Genomic DNA, 14,432 nt, shown 5'->3' on the forward strand with positions numbered 1-14,432 from the left:
TAAGCTATTGTTGGCAGATGATCCGTGTACTTAGAAGACCTTCCAAAAAGAGGATTCTACAACTTCCCAAGGTAAATCATTCTAATCTTACACATCCTGAATTTCAAAAGCTTTGACTCTTATCTAAATTTCTCCTGCTGTTTTTCCTCTATAGAGATGGAAAAAGGACAGGCACCACCCTCCGTAAGTCAGCATCTCAACTACTTGAAAAGCAATATCATCCCTTAGCCTTCACTCTTCTAAACTCAACAACTTGAACTATTTTCCAGACTCTTGTTCTCCAAGGCTTTCTTAACCTTCTTTAATTCTATTCATATTATTTTTAAATTACAAAGACCAGACCAGCTTACAAGTTTGTTGTTTTTAATATGTTTTTATGAATAGTTAACACATACTTGAACATGGTTCTATACACACACACCTTTCCAACTTTAGAATGGAGACCCAAGCTTCTGTAATTTAAAAGTTAAAGAACATATTGTGGAGTCTACCACTATTTTCTCTTAGTTGAATTAAAACAATGATCTATGGCTATAGTTGACAAATTATGGCTCCACAAATGGCCCCAAAACATTACAAAGAATGAATTAACAAATAATTACTTACCTGATCTGTCCTCGGGTGAAAGTTTTTCTCCTAGATTGCAGAGTAGAGATGAAACTGGCTCTCACTTTATAGTTCACTTCTTTTTCTTCTGCTTTGATAGAAATTGTGGCCACCATAAAGAAAAATAAAAACAGAAAATATTTTATATAACAATTTTAGCAACACATGGAAGAGAGGAGTAGAATCTGTTTACAAATTTTATGGGCTTTTTCTTTTACTTAGTAATACTCTCAAAGAACTTCGTAATAAGTAACAGAAACTTTAATATTTTTAATTTCTCCTGCTTCCCCTTTTTTAAGCCTCAGGAAAACTATTTATTGTTAATACTTCTAAATACTAGGCTAGGAGCTGGATTAAGAGGGAAATAGAATTTTATTAGAAGATTATTGTGTGGGAGGAAAAAAACCCTTTCAAACAGAGACTTTTGGGGGATGACAAGGAATTTTATTTCTTTTTCTATGAAAGTTACTTTTTGTGTTATATCTCCACCAAGAAAAAAATTTACATACAATATTATGGATAGAGAGTTAATAAGGATTGTCATTTCAATAAAGTGGTAACCTTCATGAGAAAGAAAGGGAAAAAGTGGTATAAAATATGATCTATCTTCCACTTTAAAAGTTCCTTTTCCCAAAGAGCTTTACTTTATATGGCATGAAGAAGAAGGTCAAGGCTCAGAACACCTTAAGTATATAAAAGTGGCATATATGAATAATATAAATTTTTATATCAAGCCAATTATCAGAATGCATAATCAATCCCTCAGAAGTTTATGGTCTTTCTAGACCCATATGCTGAAAACTATAAAACATTGATAAAGAAAGCTGAAGATGATTCAAAGAAATGGAAAGATAGCCTGTGCTCTTCGACTGAAAGAATTAATATTGTTAAAATGGCCATACTTCCCAAAGCAATCTACAGATTTAATGTCTATCAAAATATCCATGACATTTTTCACAGAACTAGAACAAATAATCCTAAAATTTATATGGAACCACAAAAGATTCAGAACTGCCAAAGCAATCCTGAAGGAAAAAAGAACAAAAGCTGGAAGTATAACCCTCCCAAACTTCAGACTATACTACAAGACTACAGCTATCAAAACAGCATGGTATTGGCACAAAAACAAACACAAAGATCAGTGGAACAGAATAGAGAGTCCAGAAATAATCCCACTCACCTATGTTCAATTAATCTACAACAAAAGAGGCAAGAATATACAATGGAGAAAAGAGAGCCTCTTCAACAAATGGTGCTGGGAAAGCTTGATAGCTACATGTAAAACAATGAAATGAGAACATTCTCTCACACCATATACAAAAATAAACTCAAAATGGTTTACAGACCTAAATGTCAGATATGACACCATAAAGTTCCTAGAAGGGAACATAAGTGAAACATTCTTTGATATAAATCGTAGATCAGTCTCCCAAGGCAAAAGAAATGAAAGCGAAAATAAACAAATGGGACCTAATCAAACTTAAAAGATTTCGCACAGCAAAGGAAACCATCAACAAAATGAAAAGATAACCTACGGAATGGGAGAAAATATTTGCAAACGATACAACCCACAAGGGGTTAATATTCAAAATATACAAACAGCTCACACAACTCAATATCAAAAAAACAAACAACTCAATCAAAAAATGGGCAGAAGACCTAAACAGACATTTTTCCAAAGAAGACATACAGATGGCCAATAGGCACATGCAAAGATGCTCAACATCACTAATTGTTAGAGAAATGCAAATCAAACCCACAATGAGGTATCACCTCACATTAGTAGAATGGCTATCATCAATAAGTCTACAAATAATAAATGCTACAGAGGGTGTGGAGAAAAGGAAACACTCATACACCATTAGTGGGAATATAAATTGGTGCAACCACTATGGAAAACAGTATGGAGGTTCCTTAAAAAAACTAAAAACAGATCTACCAAATGATCTGGCAATTCCACTCCTGGGTATATAGCCAGGAAAAAAAACGAAAACTCTAATTCGAAAAGATACATGCACCTCAGTGTTCACAGTAGCACTATTTATAATAGCCAAGCCATGGAAGCAACCTAAATGTCCATCAACAGATGAATGGATAAATAAATTGTGGAATATATATACATATGTGTGTATATGTATATATACAATGCCATTAGAAAGAATGGAATATTGCCATTTGCAGCAACATGGATGGACCTAGAGAATATTATGCTTCGTGAAATAAGTCAGAGAAAGACAAATACTACCTATCACTTATATGTGGAATCTAAAACTAATACACATGAATCTGTATACAAAACAGAGACAGACTCAGACATAGAAAACAAACTTATGGTTACCAAAGGGGAGAGGGTGAGGGATAAATTATAATGGATACAATAAGGATTTACTATACAGCACAGGGAATTATACCCAATATCTTATAATAATCCATAATGAAATATAATTTGCAAAAAAACAAAATCACTGTGCTGTACACACGAAACTAAGACAATATTGTAAAGCAATTATATTTCAATTAAAAAAAAGAAGTTTATGGTCTTTCTGTAGTCACAGGAATAATGAACATGAAAGGTTTAATAGTAGCATAGGACTTCCCTGGTGGCACAGTGGTTAAGAATCCGCCTGCCAATGCAGGGGGACACAGGTTCAAGCTCTGGTCCGGGAAGACCCACATGCCGTGGAGCAACTAAGCCCGTGCGCCACAACTACTGAGCCTGTGCTCTAGAGCCCGTGACAACTACTGAGCCCGCGTGCCACAACTACTGAAGCCCACGCGCCTAGAGCCTGTGCTCCACAACAAGAGAAGCCACTGCAATGAGAAGCCCACTCACTGCAACGAAGAGTAGCCCCCGCTCACTGCAACTAGAGAAAGCCCACCCACAGCAACGAAGACCCAACACAGCCAAAAATAAATAAATAAAATTTTTTTCAAAAAAAGTAGTATAATTTTGTAACTACAAAATATCAAAAGTTTATCTACCTTCAAATTTAATCATGCTAGTTTTTTTCCCCCCTCTGGTTCATTTTTAGTCTGTTAGATAAGTGAAAAATCAAATTTTCTTCTTTACATAAAAATAATCATAGAATCAGAAAAATTTAGAGCTAGAAAGAAATTTAGAGAATTTCTAGATGTACCAAGTTCAATCCTCTCCAAATCAGAGACATTCATTTAATTGCCTTTTTCAAAGTTAAAGAATGAATTGGAGGTGAAACCCTGGAATCCAGAATGCTTTTCCCACTTAATTCCTCAAGCTTACTGAGACACAACTTTGTGTGTGTATGTGAGGCAGTGAGGCAGTAGGGTTGAACTTGAGGTCTCTGAATCAGACTGTCCAGGTTTGAATCTTATTTCCTCCACTTATTATCTGGGTGTTCTTGAGCAAATTACTTAATCCCACGGTGCCTCAGTTTTCTCATCTGTAAAATGAGATAACAACTATACCTTCCCAACAGGACTTATTAAAAAGTTAATACAAATAAAGCTCACAGAATGATGTCTGACACACTGTAGGCATTTAATACATGTCAGTAATCATTAGGAGTCTATCAATAAACACATGGACATGTACTTGCTAGGTTTTAAAATAGCCTGATTAGACTAGAATTGGAATACTAGATCATTTTTATGTTTTAAAATACATATACAATCACTGATATTTCATTTTGCCATATAAACAGTGCCCCCAAAACGGTTTCCTCATGAAGTACATGCAAAATTCCAGATATTAAACACATAATAAAGCTCACTTAATTTGAATACCATTTATTTTGTGATCACTTGAGCCCAGCGGTATACTCAGAATATGACACCCAAAAGGATCATTTTTTTTTCTAACACACCCTCCTCTACGTGACAAAATTATTTTTAGTAATGATCGTGAAATGAAACAAATAATAATAGCCAGGGAAGAAACAGACAGTGAAAATTCTTTTACTCAACTCCACTTATATGCAAATATAAAATAAATAGTACAGTACAAAGAAGGAAAAATGCAACGGAATTCATGTTTCTGAAAAAAGGAAAAACTTAAACCTACATATTGTTTTGTGGAAGTACTAAGTAATAACATTGCACCTCCTATTGATTCCTTCTTCAGTTTTGAAGTAAACATTAATAATTTAAAAAGAACAAATTTCAAAGTAAAAGGTTTTTTAAATTCAATTATTCCGAAGAATAATTTCACATATTAACTAAATTTGTACTTACAAGCCAAAAATATTAGACTTTGTTTCCCTCAAATGTTACATGCAAAATGAAAACCCTAAGTGGTCATACAGAATGACAACACTGAAGTCATCAAGTCTGTTTCTTCATCCTTATAGTCGCTATGCAATCACTGCTTAAGAATCTACTATATAAATGCAAAGATATGGACCAAAGGGGCTGCAGACATGAACTGCACCTGAAGCCTTGAATTACCCTGAGTTTTTATGAATTTATTTGGAAAAATATCCGTAGAGCTGAGTCTATGTTTATTGAAGGCCAACTGTATAACTGGGAGTTCTCTGATTTAACTTCTATGTAGAATATGATATTTATTAAAGGATCAATAATTAAAATGTGCTAATTTGAAGCTTACATATACATTACTAAAACTTAACAGTAACTACAGTAATTGTTTAGAACATAAACTCATAAGAAATTTTTCAGGGAGAAATATTTTATCATTGACACTGTTTTGAATTTCTGGTACACAGAAATTGCTGGTAATAAAAATTGGACAGACTTTTAGTGGGTTTTTTATAGTTTAATTCCCTACAGACAATGAGAATTTTTGTTGCCTACACCCCAAGTGATGCTCTCATTGCCCCCACGCCTGGCATGCCACGGCTCAAGGTGAAATCTGCCACTGAGGTACTATCCTTGAACATGGGCTCGCTACGTTAAGCGTATTTAAGCTACTTATGAGAAAACGTTTTTAAAAAGAATGTTAATTGAGGACCTATTCAGTGCACGGTACTGTGCTTTGTTTTATCCACATAGAATGTAAGCACATGAATTTTGCTAGTTACAAGTCAATCACATTTATTCATTAAAGCCCTCTCAGCAGAATTTTTAAAGCTATTTTGTTAGCAGTTATTATGTATACTTAAATTTTAAAATAATTATCAGAGTCACATATATTCCATTTTTCAAGCTTTTCATTAACTTAAATTGGCTTTCTCCCTGTGTTCCAAATAAGTGAGGGTGCATCACAAATCAACATTCGTAAGAGGTTTTAAAATATTAACATTTACATAAACATTAACAACTTAAAATCTCTTGATATTTTAAAATTTCACAACTCATGTGGCATCAGATTCATATGTTCTACTTTTTCAAGCAGCTACCTCAAGAGAACAAATTTTAACTCTAATAGCAATCTTTTTCATTCATAGGATCAACATAATCTCCAGTCTGCCTTCTCATAATCTTGCAGCTGCATACATGCACAAATTTTCTGGTTATGTGATTCTGGTACTCTTGAAAAGACAGTCTTTTTAACTGAAAGAAAATCTGACTTACCTCAAAAGGTACTTTGGTATGGGATAGCGTGCCAATTACAGCCACATTAGAAGCAGATATATCTGGCAAGAAAGTGACACACAGGCCTTAAACCTACAGTTAATTTCTTCTACTCCCGCTGTATAGGTCCTATTTTCTTTTATGCTGTGGGGCTCCTTCACCCACAAAATCCCTCTCACTAGTCACCTACAAGCTACTAAAGCCAAACCCGTTCCGTTTATAGCTCTAGGATTCCCCAACCTCTCCCATTGATAAGAATCACCCGGGACAGTTAAAAATAAAAATAACAGGCCACAGTCCCGTAAATTAGATTCTAATGGGTTTGAGGTGAGGCTCCAGTATCTGATTTTAATCAAGTATCCTCAAGAGATTCTTACAGACACATTTAAGAATAAACTAAAGAGGCCTGCCAGAGATCTTCACAGTTCCTCCAAATTGATCAGTCTCAAGGGCTAATCCTCCTTTGGGTATTAGGACTTAGGGTATTTGAAAATAGAGCAGGAGAAGTTTGGAGAAAGCAGAATACCATCTTGTCTACAACTCTGATTTAGGTTTCCAACATCCTAAAGAATGAAAGAAGTGGAAGATTTTAGTTTGGATAGGTGATGTGAAGTACGACACCACCAGGGAGCAGCATAGAGCTGATAAATTACACATGTTTGGGGATTTTTTGACTTCACACTACCACATAAAATGGTGTACCTACATTTTCCATGAACTCAGATTACAAAAAAAACAAAAACAAACAAACAAAAACCCCAAAGCAGCACACTTAAAAGACACAGATAAAATATGTTAGCATGTAATTTCCAGTTTTCTCTCTCTAGAGGGTCTTCATTGACAGCTGTTGTAGGAAAAAATTTCCCTTGAAGTAGCCTTGCACCTGAATCCAAACCTGGTATTAGACTACAAAGATTCCAGGTAAACCAAAGTGGTGTTCCACTTTTTCTGTCTGCAGGTTTCAAAATACTTGTCCTACTCTTTTAACTAGCATTGTAACTGGATGCTTTTCAATGGTTTTAATCAAGTCTTTAGAGTTCTACTAAGTGTGAGGGTGGGGGGGGGGAATGGGGTGGAAAACAACTTTAACAAGCTATGCCGAGGTTTTTTTTTTTAACACTTTTTAAAAGTGTAGTTGAAATGTTGCCACCACCTGTCAGAAAACTATACCCACCCAGCAATCCCATCCACCCTCCCAAGTTTTCTTGACTCATCCCCACTTTCTCTTTTCCAGTCCACATTAAATGTAGAAAAAAATCCTCTGGCAACCCAGGTAGCTTCTACAAATATCACCTCCAAGGGCTTTGTGTTCCTCTGAAATTCCATTACAGTTGGGTTAAGAAACATTGAAAAATGAGGGAGGACTTGAAGAAGGAATTTTACTTACTTCCCAACTTGCCAAAATTCGACACTCATTCCCTACCTAGAAATTCCTGTGTCTAAGAAAAGTATGATCCAAGCCCCTGTGGCAATTCTGTGACCTGGGTTTTGATTTCCATCTTCTAGCTAGAAAAGCTGAGGTGGGAGGAGGAAGAGGCAAGAATGACTAAGACATTCCTGGGAGACCAAATAGGCCTAACCAACAAACAAACAAACAAAACAAAACAATACAAAACACCCACTCGAGAAGAGGTGTGAGAACCGGAAATCAAGGCTGTCTGCGGAGCTAGAGCCCATCCTGGAACTTAGCGTTCTAGAAAAGAGGGTTTCCAATCTTTTCAAGTATCTTAGCAAAAATGTCAGGACCCTACTGGAAAATGGCTAGTTTAGCCTGAATTGAGACGAGTAACAAAACCTATTCCGAATCCAGAAGCTGCTTAAGTGATTGTATTCCACTGCTCACAGCAGCACCTGCAGACATTAGAAAGAGTTGTATGGGAGGACTTTAACCTACAGAGAGTATTATGGGTGCATCCACAGCCCTCACGTACTCCACTTGCTCCACCCGCTAAAACCAAGAGCCACGGTCCTAAAGCAAGCATTCATTCTCCACGGGGTTGATGTTATCTCCAAGGGGCGAAATCTTACTCTTTTCATGTATAAAGCACAGATACACGTATGGTACATAAACAGCTATTCAGGATATGAATGGTATTATAATTTCATGGCGGGTGGGGAGGAAGGGACTGGTGAACAAAACGTTTAAAAAGGCTTTTCTTAAGAGAACGATAATGGAAAGAAAAAAAATAGGCTGAAGTAACACTGTCCTATAAGGGTCCTGAGCTAAAACCATCAAATGAAGGTCCTGACAGGTAATTTTCTCCCAGACAGCAGCCTAAGGGTCAAGGGTCTCTGATTCTGGTTCGATCTCGGCCACAAAGAGGTGTTTTCCTCTCCGTGCCTCAAACCTCAGAGGGCAGTGAATGCCCGCCGTTTGCTCCCTCACGGGGTGCCGTGTGTGGATGTGCCCAACAACTAGCAAAGAGCTTTGGAAACCGCAAAGCGCTGCACCAAAGCCAGAGGAGGTTTCTATTCTCGGCTGCACGAAATTCCCCGGGTGGGGCCCCCTCGGCCTCCGCACTTGTTGCTTCCCGGCCCCGCCGGCCTCCACCTCAGACCTTCTCTCCGCGACCCCCTCCTCTCTCCACAAGCGCACGCACAGCACCCCCCTCCCCCGGCCCCGCGACCCCCTCACCCACGCCACGAAACCGGCGCGCTCCGTTCAGGCCCTGGCGCCGGCCGAGTCCCCAGCCCCCATCCCCCTGCCCAGTTCCCGCCGACTGCCCGGCCCGCAGAGGCCGCCGTTTCCTAGACAGCCGCGCGGCCGCTCCGCAGCCTCCGGGGCGCGCGCGCCGACGGCGGGAGGCGAGGGCGCAGGCGCGGGCCCGGGCGAGCCGCCGGCGCGTGGCCGCGCGCGCCCCCGATCGCGGTGGGCGGAGGAGCGGAGGCAGCGGAGGCAGCGGCGGGCCGCGAGGGGGCGAGGGGGCGGGGGGGCGGAGAGGGGAGCCCCGGGAGCGCGAGCCGTGGCCGGCGCCGCTGCAGAGCCGAGCGAATCCACAGCCCGGGCAGCAGGTATGTGTCCCCGCAGCCGGCCGTGGCCGGGGCTTCCCCTGCCACTCTTCCCGGGTCCTGTGCCCGGGGCTGGGGTGGGGGCCGGTCAGGGTTTGCAGGGTACGTGTCCGGGAGGGCTGGGATCTTACCACTGACCTTCATCCCCTCTGGTCGCTGTAGCAAGGCGAGGGTGCCTGGGGCAGCCTAGGGCTTCAGCTCCAGCCTGGGGATCTGCTTCTTGTCACATGCTTCTTATTTATTTTTGCAAACTGCCCTGGTTCGGGTCCAGCTGCAGATGCCTTACCTCCCATTCTTTGCCTCTGTGTGCCATCTTGCATTTATTAATAAAACATGCAAGCTGGGGGTTGGGGATTGCTGCTGGGGGGGAATCCCATTGCAGTATAACAAGCGGGTGCCTATTTTAGGTTTTCAGGCGTGGTATTGAGGTGGAAATCCCACACCCTGGGGATTTGTAGCTTTGTTGGTCGTGACCACTTCCTAGTGGGCTTCCCCCATTTGTCTGGAGGCGCCACAGCGGCAGGATGGACTGATAGGAAAGGATGGTGGGTTTTCACCGTCAGGCCAAAACCCCGTTCTAGGGACAGGTGCAAGCTACGGCGGACAGTTCCCTGCTTGCTAACTTGCCAGGGTGGCTTAAAACCAGAAAATTGTATCCCTTGATTGCCGAGAGGAGGCCTTGAACAGAATCCCTGAGACTTGCATACTCAAACTCATTAAGGTTTTGCATCTGAAGATGACTAAAGCTTGCCACCTGTTGGAAGTTAGACCCCATGAAATCCCCCGTAATCTAGCCCACCAATCCCTGTTTCAGTCACTAATACTGAGATAGCAATAGGCCCATATTGATTCCTTCCATATTCTTTAATACTGCTTGGCTTTTGTCTCTTTTAAAATAAAACCTACCAATGATTTGATGCCCCATAGGTTATAGATTGAAATTACATGATTTGTTTATATTCCATACACATATAACATCATATCCTAAAGAGTAAATTTCTCTTCAGTGTAGATGTTGCCTATTTCCCCAGCTGTTCACCTTGCTTCAAGAAACAGTTCAAAAAGTGGGATGTATGTAACTGATTACCTTTCTTTTTTTTCCCCCCTGAAATACTGTGGTGAAAAAAATAGTAAAAGCTAGAAATATAGAATGAAAATGGTTACCACAAGATGTTGGGGTATGGCAGCAGGACTGTAATTTCTTCTAAAATATATAGTAGTCAGAGTGCCACATCTAATCATGAGAACACATTTCTTAAATGCTCATATGTGCCAGGTACTGAGCTACAAGCTATTGGTACATATCTCATTTCATCCTCATAACAAACCTGTTATCTCCATGTTGAAGATAAAGAGACTAAGACTTAGAAAGGTTAGCTAACTTGCCCAAGGTCACACAGCCAGGGACAGGATAAGGATGCAAACTCTAGTGCATCTGATTGCTGGGGGGGGTCAGGGGGGGGATGAGAGTAGCCTTTAACCCTGGTGTTGCTGTTTCATCTACATTTTCATTAAGATCAAAGCTTATGCATGAGCACACAAGCTTGGATCTGATTTTCCATTTCATAGATTTCACATCAACCTTTGTGGCTCTCCAGTACGAGAAACTGTTGTTTCAGAATGGGTTTGTGTGGAATTTTTTAAGGTGGCACTGAGCCTATAAACATGGGGTTCAAGATGTTTCCATTCAGCTCTCCCAAACAAGCAATTAAGTTCAAAAAGTTGTTTCCCTTCAGATTTAAATCTGTAAAATGTATATGCATCAGGTAGAATGAATTACGTTTTTCATTATCACATCCTCCTCCAATCTTCTTGCGGCCCTGCACACTATCTTCTGGTCTCGCTGCCAGTCATTAGAACAACATTGTCTGTCATGCTTGTGTGTGAGTGCCTTAACCAGGTGAAGGAATCCGTACAAGTCGTGAACCATAATCCAGTCTCTGTGATTGTAGCAGCTCTTCATTTGAAAGTTTTGGAATTTGTACAGTCAACAGTGGATATAAATTTAATCTTTTTTTGTAAATGCATTATTGTAATGCAGGGATTGGATTGTGCTGCATATTCCTAACAGTTCTCACAGACTTAGAAATCACTGTAGTTGCATCAATGGGAAATTCACTCGGGGGGGCTACAAAGTTTTATGCTCAGGTCACGTATTTGAGATGGTGGTGAGAAAAGTACAGCTAAGTAGAAGGGGTTATTTGAAAATTATATCCCATGGAAATTACAGCTTTAATGATAAATTGAGGAATAATATTAGGTCAGAAATAAAAGACTCTTGTAAATTCTATAAGGTCTGTTTTCTTTCTTGACTGGTTTTAGGACACCATGATGTTACTTTTTTCATTATACTCTATTCTGTTGATAGTAAAGTAATTTGTTATAGCCGTTTTGCCTCATGGAAATCACTCGGTTTTGGAAGAGCTCAGCCCCAGTGCTTGTGGAAATGCTGAGATGGAGTCTTTCTGCCCTGGGGTTTTCCAGTCTATGATCAGATAAACTCAAGATGAGTCCTGATGTTACTGGAAAAAAAGCAGAAAGCAAAGAGAGGTGCTGCTTGATTCTGGGGAGCAAATTGGTTTTCCTATGGGGAGCACCATTATCTTCTTCAGTCAGAAGTCTCATGATTAAAAAGCATCTAAGAAGTCTACTTTCTTCTGTTCAAGCAGGATTTTATTTACTGCAGACCTGAGCACCCTTTTTTGGTGCAATGGTCAATTTGAGGAATGTTAAAATGTTTCTGACTACATATTTGTTTTCTTGAAACATATGTTTACACTGGGAAAAGCCATATGAACAACTATGGATGCTTAAGCATTATTTTTTTTTATTCCCCTCATCAAGGGTTTTTTTTTCTTATTTTTGGAAGTGGGGAAGCAACTAAAATTTTTCCAAGCTATATAACTAGCATGCATTGCAGTGACTGATTGTAATGCACATTTTAATGCATTGTTGAGTAAGATACTGGGAACTGGCGTATTTGACTTTCCTTGACTGACCTTGTAGGCTACTTAGTTGTGAAATGTCTTGTTTTCTTAACAGTATTTCTTAACTCAGTAGTCTCTAAAATGAGATTTTTTTTTCAGTGTCAACAATCTTGAATCACAGTAGTTCACAGCTTACTCTGAAATACTTGATTTTCACCAGTCTTCTTTTTCTCTCCTTGATGGAAGCTATAGCAAGCGTTTTAATTTTATTTAGAAAGCAGTTCACAACCTGCAAGTTAAGCCATCCCCTTTCCAAACTGAACCAGTCAGAGTTCACAAATGCTGGCCAGGCACACCCACCATAGGACCTTCTCCTATAGAGAACCCTAGACCTCCTGCTGGACTTACATGCGCTCATTTTCCCCATATGGAAGATTTAAGAGGTCCTAAAGTGAGCTCACACCAGTGGGCCTTGGGTGCAAGGTAGGATGGAGGCTACTTGTAGGAAAGAGTCAGGAAATCACTTCTCCTGTACCAACACTAGTCTATATTGTGATTTCTGCTTGCAAATATGTATTCATTATAAAATGTTTGATCATTACATAAATAGAGAAGGTAGAGGTCCATGGTTAGAATCTTTGATATTCTTATACTTTAGTGAGACCACCATTAATAGTTTGGTATAGATTTCTCTGGATTTTTGAATGTGGATACTAAAATGTTACTGTTTGCCAACAATACTATACATAGATGCACACTATTTTGCAGTTTCTCTTCTTGCACTTGGTAGTAGACTTTGGACCTCTAGAAGGCCCTTGAATGGCATACTTTCAGACACAGCCACAATGGGAACTAGATGAGAGGAGCCCTGTAACCAGGGGTAGAGGAAGGGAAGTAATGTGTGCTGGGTAGGAACCTGGCATCAGCTGTGTCCTGGGATAGGTAGTTTCACATTCCATATCTCCTTTAACCCTTTGCAATGACCCTTTGTGGTCAGCTGTTTCTAGATTAGGAGAGAAGAGCCCAAGGTCCATGACATAAGGAGCAGAGCTGAGATTCAGACCCAGGTCAGTGTGGCTCAAAATCTGGGCCTTCTCCTTCTTTTCACTCTGATTGCAGGAGGGAGAGTGCTGTGTCCTGTCGTTCTCTGGCCTCCCATCCTCCTCTGCCTCTGCCCATCCACACAGGCCTCCTTACTGTTCTCCCGCCTTAGGGCCTTAGCACTAGTGCTTCCGTCTCCTGGACTGCCCTTCCCGCAGATTCTTGCATGGTTTGCGCCCTCACCTCTTTCTGGCTTTGCTCAAAGTCTCACCACTCCTTTAAAACTACACGCCCTCCCACAGGCATTCCTGTTCCTCCTCCCTGCTTTGCTTTTATTCATAGCCCTTCTAAATATACTATATAAATCTCCCACAGAGAATGAACACTCCAGAGTACAGGGATTTTGTCTATTTTGTTCACTCCCCTAACCCTGGTGCTGTGGAAAAGAACTGACAGGTCACGGTGGCATCCTTGAGTATTTCCAGCCTCCCACACTTTTTGTTTTTTGTAGCCCTTACAGTTCTGGTAGTGAGCAGTGAAACCTCTCAAATGCAAAGGCTTTATATGTGTTTGGGGGCAGGGGGAACAGCAAGGAAAGTAGAGAAGAATTGGGAGAGATGTTGTCTTACTCTTGAGTCGAGGTTAGGAAGAGAGGAACCTCCCAGGTAGAGTCAGCCCCGTAAAGATGGAAAGAAAGTCTCCTGAGGGCTGGGCTGTATAACAAGGCAGCAAAAGCTACATGCGGAGATGGCCTGGGTTGGGGAGGAGACCTGTGTGGGTTCCCCTCTATTTGGAGTGCAAAATATTTTGACAACTTCCAAGAATGGTGCTCCAGATTCCACCAACTTTCCCATGGCCTGAGTCACTAGAAAGGAAAAGGAATCTGTGGACATTCACACAGGCAGGTTAATCACTGCACTACCAGCATCAGCATCTTGCTTTTTTTTTTTTAAATACCTGTTGGTGCCTTCCCCCCTCCCCTCAGCCTCCTCCTCCCCCTCCCCCCTCCTCCCCTGCCCCCTCCCCCTCCCCCCCCCCCTCCTCCTCCTCCTCCTCCTCCTCCTCTTCGGTGTCTTTAATTGCTGCCTTAGGCAGTCGGAATTATCTGCCAGGAGAGAATTCCCCTCCAAGAAAATGCAGCCTCGCTAAAACTGCTTTTGATTTGTAATGGAAACTACTCAGTAGCTAGGACAGGGGCTGATAACTCAGTTCCCACAGCTCATTAAAACAAAGAATTTTAATAAGTATTTCTGCCTTTTGCAGCCCAGGTATTTGGAAGTCCAGACTGCAGTCAGGCAGCTCTTCTCTGGATTTCATTCTCAAGCCATAAGGCATGCAATG

General features: G+C 40.7%; 2 protein-coding genes across 7 annotated transcripts in view; one reads left to right on the top strand and one right to left on the bottom strand.

Annotated features, from left to right (window-relative positions):
* NRG4 (neuregulin 4) overlaps nucleotides 1–9,332 on the bottom strand; it is a 126,563-nt gene extending 117,231 nt beyond the window's left edge. For 3 of the 6 annotated variants that reach the window (XR_009518441.1, XR_009518442.1, XM_060005553.1), the window contains exons 1-3: nucleotides 8,750–8,848; nucleotides 6,115–6,176; nucleotides 607–694 (exon numbers count right to left, since the gene is read on the bottom strand). The gene's annotated coding sequence lies outside the window, so the exon portion shown is untranslated. Of the gene's footprint in view, nucleotides 1–606; nucleotides 698–6,114; nucleotides 6,177–8,749; nucleotides 8,863–9,261 lie in introns of those variants that run through there. The other 3 variants (XR_009518444.1, XR_009518443.1, XR_009518445.1) reach the window with 3 other exon arrangements.
* The window catches only part of TMEM266 (transmembrane protein 266), a 144,952-nt gene continuing 139,582 nt past the window's right edge, over nucleotides 9,063–14,432 (top strand). The window contains exon 1 of the mRNA XM_060005550.1: nucleotides 9,063–9,126. The gene's annotated coding sequence lies outside the window, so the exon portion shown is untranslated. The remainder of the gene's footprint in view (nucleotides 9,127–14,432) is intronic.

This window comes from Delphinus delphis, chromosome 2, assembly GCF_949987515.2.
Source record: "Delphinus delphis chromosome 2, mDelDel1.2, whole genome shotgun sequence".
NCBI classification, from domain to species: Eukaryota; Metazoa; Chordata; class Mammalia; order Artiodactyla; family Delphinidae; genus Delphinus; species Delphinus delphis.